Raw genomic sequence first — 8,645 nt, 5'->3', positions numbered from 1 at the left:
CATCAATGATCTTTGTGCTTGGACGTTTTGGAATAGCTACTATCTGGAATGGAAGCACCTCCACTTAGAAAATTATTTTGGAATGGAAGGTCATGACATTGCTCATTTTAAGTAAGCAAAATACTCCAGGCTTCGTGATAGCTTAATAGTTATAAAACCTTAGGTACCCCCGTAAGGTCCACCAATAAGACTATAGCTCCCGTGATGTTTAAGCATCTACAATCTACAGGTTAATAGATCCTTGTCTCTCTTATCGTCCTAGATCATGCATAAGCGCAACCTTTCATGCTCAATCCAAGAACTGTCCTTTCTTTAAAAAGGAAGGAATAACCTCAAATTGCTCCGATACTAATATCAGAGAAACTTGTTGTATCCAAATTGCCTTCAAAAACTTCTAGACTTCTTGATTGGACAGTGGCTAGATGCAACCATTTCAAAGGAAAAATAGCATGGAGTAGTGATTATTGAAAAAGAGGAAGATCTATCCAAGTGTTGTGACTAGAATGTAAGCACCTCCACATCTGTAGCACTGCTACAACAATGACCACGTCGTGAGTGATGAATAGCCTTGTGAGTGATGACGGATGTAGCATCTCATGAACGATTGAGAAGGAGATGGACCAAATGGAGAACGAACTAGGGAAAAAGCACATCGTCTATATGAGTGATTAGATCGCTAGTAGAGTATCCATCTCCACTTGAGCAGGGTGAGCAAATATCTAGTATGTCTTTGCAATGGTACACTACTCAAGGGTGAAACCAACAAGAAACTTTGTGAACTAGTCATGACTCATAGTTAGCGGGGTGACAAAAGGAGAAGAATAGTTGTTGTCATTAGCCATCAAACAAGAAATATATTAAACTAAGGAAAATTGGAACAAATTGGGCTACAAATGAATTTCATTGATGTTTAAGTTAGAATACAAGAGACTCATTAAAACATTTATCTTCATATGGACCTCCCCATCATCATCATTGAACTCTATTTGTGCTTCTGTTTTTGCATCGTTCTACTCTACGTGTCCATTTTCAAGGCAAAGTTGTGCCTACTCTATACCTTCGACCTTATGAAGTATAGTTCTGTCAACCTCAATATCTTCATCTATCATCCCTTTGTCATCTAACTTTCTCCTATGCAATCGGCTCCTCTGCTACATCCGATTTTCACATCGGCTTGCTCCGCATATACTCTCCTACTCCGTAGAGTATTTGATTAACCAACATCCATTTGGGTGTTTGTTAAGTTCTCCTCTTTCTTTGTATGAGACCAGGGCCCCTACCATGGATGTGGTTGAGAAATCCATGTGGGTTAGGATTTTCTTACTATGCAGCATACAGTTCATCACTCAATCATGGAGCATTAAGATGCTCAAGATACCAAGCGGAAGAACAACATCATATGGTGTATTAAATCAGATTTCCAACCAATATATAGATATGATCCAATGCCAAATGATCAGATAATGTAGATGGCATATGCATTGAAGGCACATCAAAATTCAGATGCTTATAGAAATTATCGATCAACACACAAAAACTATCGATCAACATGCAGATGGCTTGACCAAGATGAGTGGTGGGAGATATTGAGTCATATGCATGACACTTCTAATAGGTTTCAATAGCTCAATAGTGCCATGAGTACGAACTTGACTTCTTCACATCCTTGTAGGAAAGGTTACAAGACTCTATGCTACAAGTTTGTAAGTGTTCAATCTCGTCTGAATTCAATGAAGGCACATATTACATTAAGTATGGTCTAATTTGAGCATAACTTGTAGTAGTGTGCTGTGGGGCATCCGCCGTCATGGAAGGAGTAGAAATACAACATCAAGCTTGGCATAATTGATCTTTTGGAGCTTTGCAAAAGTATAAACTGTAAATTGGGATGCACTACCATGACAAGATGAAGGTCTCAATGTACTTAATATTCTTTGTCTTAATTCATATCTTTTGTTCTGGACATGGGTTTAGTTTAAACCGTGGTGTTTTGATTACTAATCAGAGCCTCTATTTACGAAATGCCATAGATTTTGTGGACTATACACTATTGATCGATCTTATAATTTGTCTCTATTGATAAACAAGCACGTTTTATATCATTCTATCTATGATTATTGGCATGGTTTGAGCATTGGTATTCAATTACTCAATATCGACTATAGGAGACCAACGATTACAGACACCCACCCATGCCCGTGCGGTAACAATTTGTTTAATAAATTGTCAAAAATCACTTGTCACCAAACAAGCATGTAAATGAGATTATTGATACTCTAATTGTGTTCTTGCTAAATAATTAGCTATGTTATATTGACATCGACAAAAAATTTGATATTTTGTTGAGTCTTTTACGTAAAAATAAATTTTTTTGGTGAATACAATCTTGTAATATAACAAAATCTCTTAGGCTTGGTTCAGACCAGTGCGGTGGAACTCAAGCCAGCTTCAGGTTTCCCGCCATGTTGTTTGAACAACATTGGAGGAGCAAGCTTTTGATCCAAGAATCTGGGGCAATTGATTGATATGCCATTTGATTCGGGTGGAGCTGTATATGTTCGTGATTTAGGGTGGTTGACTTATATGCCATATGATCCAAGCGGTTTTCATGATGGTTTATGGGTAAAATCATGCTTTAACAATGAAGAAGCCATAATTGCTACTCACTAGTATGTAGCCACGAAAAATGTGGAGGAAAGGAAATCTGTAGGGGAGGTGGCGGCCATGGAGACGAGGGCACATGTCGACGTTAGGTTGCGTGCAAGCCACGTAGGGGATGGGAAAATGAAGGGAAATAGATGGTATGTCTACAACCTAAGTGGCAGGATGTGAGCACATGGGGAGGGGCTAGTGCGTGGAGGTACTTAGTGGATGTAAATAAAGCATGCTTGTACAAACTTTACAAAGGGGGTGATGAAATACATTAGGCGAGTTGGTTAGCTTCAGGAGAGTAAAATCAAAGCCACATTTTTGTGAATTCAATACTTGATTTAGAAATCTTCTTGGGATATTTTGATTGGCATGCAAAGATTCCAGTTTTTAAAAAAAACATAGAGCCACTAAGAGCTAGTAGCTATGTATGAAGATTTGTATAGTTTCGAGTCCAAAGGGCATTGTGCTAGTGGTTAAGGCGAGGACCTTTAGGCACACCCACTATGGTTCAACCCTTGCGGACATGAGGTGTGGGTGAGTGGGTGCAATACCGTAAAAACTAGCTCGCGCAAGTGAGACGGAAAAAAAAAAAGATTTAGGGATTGGGCAATCTTGGGAGATCCTCGTAAATAATAAAATCATCTAAAATGAATTTTAAGGCCAACATTGAAGTGGACTCTTGCATGAGGAGGGTATGCCATGCAAAATGTGGTCGTAGCAAAAAGGATGCATGGTGCAAGCAGCATCAAAGGGGAGGGAAAGGGGGGTGTTGCGTGGAATTAGAATCTCCGACATAAATGAATGATTTTTATATAAAGAAGACCCATATGTGTGGTCAATTTAGGAAAACTCGAAAAGGAAAGAATCCAAAGGAGATTCCTTTTTGGTTGGCATTTTTTTTTTGGGATCTCTTCTGATGTTCTTCGAGAAAAGTCTTTCTCTCTCTCTCTCTCTCTCTCTCTCACTTCCACAAACCACCTACGGGCACCTGTATTCGTCTCTTGAAGGCTGATTTAGAGTTGGTGGGCGACGGCTTTGGGCTTAGAAGCGAGAAGCGGACTTTCTCTCACTGAGCAGGAGCACCAAGCAGCAACAAGACGCTGTTCTCTCTCTCTCTCTCTCTCTCTCTCTCTCTCTCTCTCTCTCTCTCTCTCTCTCTCTCTCTCTCTCTCTCTCTCTCTCTCTCTCTCTCTCTCCTTCCTTTTCCTCTATTGGAGGACGAGTAGGTTGAGGGTGTCTTGGTCGGCCAATGGAAGGGAGACAGGGCAACGATGGGATACATTAGGAATTGCAAGCAGAGAAACGATGGTGATGACTGAGGAGGGCAGGCTGGTAGTATGTCCTTACAATTTTTGGAAAGTTCTTATTAAGTGGCGAACATCAAGCTAAGCTATGGCAGGAAGACTGTGACGGTGACGCGTAGCGAAAGCAGGAGCAGAAGCAGGAGATGAGGACGGACAGGTAGACTGAGCAGCAAGACTGGTAGTAGATGAGGGTTGCGACTTTTTTTTAATAAATAGCAACACTAGCTTTGTGGGTAGCGAACGAGGCCAGCTTGAGTGGTTTAACGAGGCGCAGCTATGCCAATTTGGTTCAGACCAGTGTGGTGGAACTCAAGCCAGCTTCAGGTTTGCCGCCGTCTCGTTTGAACAACGTTGGAGGAGCAAACTTTTGATCCAAGAATCCGGGGCAATTGAGTGATATGCCATTTGATCTGAGCGGAGCTGTATATGTTCGTGATTTAGGGTGATTGACTTATATGCGATATGATCCAAGCGGTTTTCATGATGGTTTATGGTGAACTCATGCTTATGCTCTACTCATAAAAAATTCTTCTGTTTTGCCTATGATCCTGGAGGAGGGTATATTGTAATAAGGCCACAGGTTTTAAAAAAAGAGTGGGAAAAGATGGAGAGGTTGAGAGAGGTTTACATGGATATTTAAAGATTTTTTTAAAAAGCATGTAGCATTGTTTTTCAAATCCTTGAGCAAAGAACACTTCAATAGTGTTCTGCTTTAATACTATTTGATTAACAATGAAGAAGCCATAATTGCTACTCACTACTATGTAGCCACGAAAAATGTGGAGGATTAAAGAGGAAAGGAAATCTGTAGGGGAGGTGGCGGCCATGGAGACGAGGGCACATATCGATGTTAGGTTGCGTGCAAGCCACGTAGGGGATGGGAAAATGAAGGGAAATAGATGACATGTCTACACCCTAAGTGGCACGATGTGAGCACATGGGGAGGAGATAGTGCGTGGAGGTACTTAGTGGATGTAAATAAAGCATGCTTGTACAAACTTTACAAAGGGGGTGATGAAATACATTAGGCGAGTTGGTTAGCTTCAGGAGAGTAAAATCAAAGCCACATTTTTGTGAATTCAATACTTGATTTAGAAATCTTCTTGGGATGTTTTGATTGGCATGCAAAGATTCCATTTTTTTTAAAAAAAACATAGAGCCACTAAGAGCTAGTAGTTATGTGTGAAGATTTGTATAGTTTTGAGTCCAAAGGGTGTTGTGCTAGTGGTTAAGGTGAGGACCTTCAGGCACACCCACTATGGTTCAACCCTTGCGGACATGAGGTGTGGGTGAGTGGGTGCAATACCGTAAAAACTAGCTTGCGCAAGTGAGACGGCAAAAAAAAAAAGATTTGGGGATTGGGCAATCTTGGGAGGTCTTCGTAAATAATACATCTAAAATGAATTTTAAGGCCAACATTGAAGTGGACTCTTGCATGAGGAGGGTATGCCATGCAAAATGTGGTCGTAGCAAAAAGGATGCATGGTGCAAGCAGCATCAAAGGGGAGGGAAAGGGGGGTGTTGCGTGGAATTAGAATCTCCAACATAAATGAATGATTTTTATATAAAGAAGACCCATATGTGTGGTCAATTTAGGAAAACTCGAAAAGGAAAGAATCCAAAGGAGATTCCTTTTTGGCTGGGTTTTTTTTTTTTGGTCTCTTCTGATGTTCTTCAAGAAGAGTTCCTCTCTCCCTCTCTCTCTCTCTCTCTCTCTCTCTCTCTCTCTCCACTTCCACAAACCACCTACGGGCACCTGTATTCGTCTCTTGAAGGCTGATTTAGAGTTGGTGGGCGACGGCTTTGGGCTTAGAAGCCAGAAGCGGACTTTCTAGCACTGAGCAGGAGCACCAAGCGGCAGCAAGAAGTTGTTCTCTCTCTCTCTCTCTCTCCTTCCTTTTCCTCTATTGGAGGGCGAGTAGTTTGAGGGTGTCTTGGTCGGCCGATGGAAGGGAGACAGGGCAACGATGGGATACATTAGGAATTGCAAGCAAAGGAACGATGGTGATGAGTGAGGAGGGCAGCCTGGTAGTAAAGAGGTAGTATGTCCTTACAATTTTTGAAAAGTTCTTATTAAGTGGCGAACATCAAGCCAAGCTACGGGAGGAAGACGGTGACGGTGACGTGCAGCGAAAGCAAGAGCAGGAGCAGGAGCAGGAGATGAGGACGCACAGGTAGGCTGAGAGCAGCAAGACTGGTAGTAGATGAGGGTTGCGACTTTTTTTTTATAAATAGCAACACTCGCTTTGTGGGTAGCGAACGAGGCCAGCTTGAGTGGTTTGACGAGGCGCAACTATGCCAATTCTTTGCTTGTTTGTGTTCGAACATGGATGCTGCGTTTTGGAGAAACTTAAGAGCAAGGGGGTAGGAATATGTGGAGATTTCGCTAAATAAACAAGGGGGTACAGGTTGGAGAAAATTCAAAAAACAATGAGAATCTCACTAAGGAAGCTCAAGCAGGAGCGTGGCAACGTAGGTTGGTGCGAAGCAAAGTAGGAAGGGGGCGGGAGACCTATTGCGGGGCTTTTTTTGGTTTGCTTGCCATGCCACGATTGCCTGGATGGTTGGTTGGCTATGCCGTTTAGAGGGTGCGTGTCCAAAGATATGAGTTTCAAAGTTGGATTCGGAGGAATCTCTTGAATGATTAAATAAAAGAAAGTACCACCTGAATAAAAGAAAGTACCACTATGTCTTGACGATTTCAAGAAAATTTGAATTAAAGAGAATCTTCGTAGATGACGTTTGCGAGCGAAGCCAGAGGCATCAGGCAAGGCGGAGAGCAGGTGAGGACAGAACATAGCATGTCGGGTTGGGCTTAAGTGTTGTGTTTAGAAGCTACTGCAAAAGTGTTGGTGAATTTTTTATATATACGCAACTACATCTTTAGCACGGAAATCCCTTGGGTGAGATGGTTATTGGGTGAGATTGAGATATTGGGTAATCCGTCAGAGTTCAATCTCAGCTTGTAGATCTTTTGACTAGCACCCACACAAGGGTTGGCCGAGGACTCGAGGCGTATTCCCCAATAAAACCAAGAACGCTCTGAAGTATGTCATGATGGCTCTGAATTCCCGCAGATTTCCTACAGTACTTACCTTGCTTAAGTAAAAAGTCCAAGCCCGAGCTGATATCGAACCGCCACAATTGGCGTGGAAGACTTGCCCTAGCCAACCAGCACACAAGCAGACCATGATTACTGTTGCACTGAAAAATGCTTACTTGTTTGCATGAGCACGCCTCCTTGCTAGCCTGCTCGTCACCTTTGCCTTTGCTAGTTGATCAAAGTTGGCGAGAGAGAGAGAGAGAGAGAGAGAGAGAGAGAGAGACTGCGGGACCCTGGCTACCTGCAGACCACCTGCGGCGGCGAGTGCTTCCCTCGAGCCCTTCTCCATCGCGCCTTTACCCCTGCTTGTGTGCGGGCCTCCACTTTCCCTTCATTTTGTGTTTTCTTTCACTGCTAAGGTAGAATCAATGTTGATTCTCATCTTCATTTCTTTTTTTAAAATCATACGCACATTTTTTCTTGGCTTGGATGAAAAAAAAAGGGAAAATTACCAAAATACCCCTCTAATTTGTGGAAATTTCTAAAATACCTCTCAAATTTTTAAAATTCCCAAAATACCTCCAATATTTTGTCATAAATTCTCAAAATGCCTTTCAAATTTTCCAAAATTCCCAAAATACCCCTGGTTGTGAAATTAAATTTCTCCAAAGATTAAATTTTTTGTAGCTTTTCATAAGAAGACTCGTTGCTCATCAATATAAGATGTTAAATCCAAAATTTGAGTTGATTATGTAGGCTTTGGAGATGAATTGCTTCATTATCTTTAGACATAAATTGCCTTTTTTGCGAGGTAATTTGTGACAAATTACATTCTAAGCACGCAAAGCAAATCTCAATTGTCAAAAAGGAGTGAAGATTAAAAAATCTTGAACAATCCAACCAAAATAGATACAAGGGTATTTTGGGAATTTTCACAAATTAGAGGGGTATTTTGGTAATTTTCCCAAAAAAAAAAACCCATCAATAACGAGGACCCCCTCCCACTCCCAAAAAAAAAAGGAAAATTATCAAAAATACCCCTCTAATTTGTGGAAATTCCCAAAATACTCCTCAAATTTCTAAAATTCCCAAAATACCCCCAATATTTTGTCATAAATTCCCAAAATGCCCTTCAAATTTTCCAAAATTCCCAAAATACCCCTGGTTGTGAAACCAAAGATTAAAATTTTTGTAGCTTTTCAAAAGAAGACTCGTTGCTCATCAATATAAGATGGTAAATCCAAAATTTGAGTTGATTATGTAGGCTTTGGAGATGAATTACTTCATTATCTTTAGACATAAATTGCCTTTTTTGCGAGGTAATTTGTGACAAATTACATTCCAAGCACGCAAAGCAAATCTCAATTGTAAAAAAGGAGTGAAGATTAAAAAATCTTGAACAATCCAACCAAAATAGATACAAGGGTATTTTGGGAATTTTAGAAATTTGAGGGGTATTTTGGAAATTTTCACAAATTAGAGGGGTATTTTGGTAATTTTTCCAAAAAAAAACATTAGCCTCTGTGTCCGGCTGCACGACCTTCCCGTGATGCACCATGTGCGACCTTCTTCCTCTTGCACCCCCACTGCACCCAATCCCCTCCCGAAGGACAGGGCTCCCAGTGGCCTGCTCGCATGCGAAGGGC

The sequence above is a fragment of the Adiantum capillus-veneris genome, chromosome 15 (assembly GCF_014529385.1).
Source record: "Adiantum capillus-veneris isolate H3 chromosome 15, ASM1452938v2, whole genome shotgun sequence".
In the NCBI taxonomy this organism is placed as follows: Eukaryota; Viridiplantae; Streptophyta; class Polypodiopsida; order Polypodiales; family Pteridaceae; genus Adiantum; species Adiantum capillus-veneris.
Note: the sequence above shows the minus strand (reverse complement) of the source record.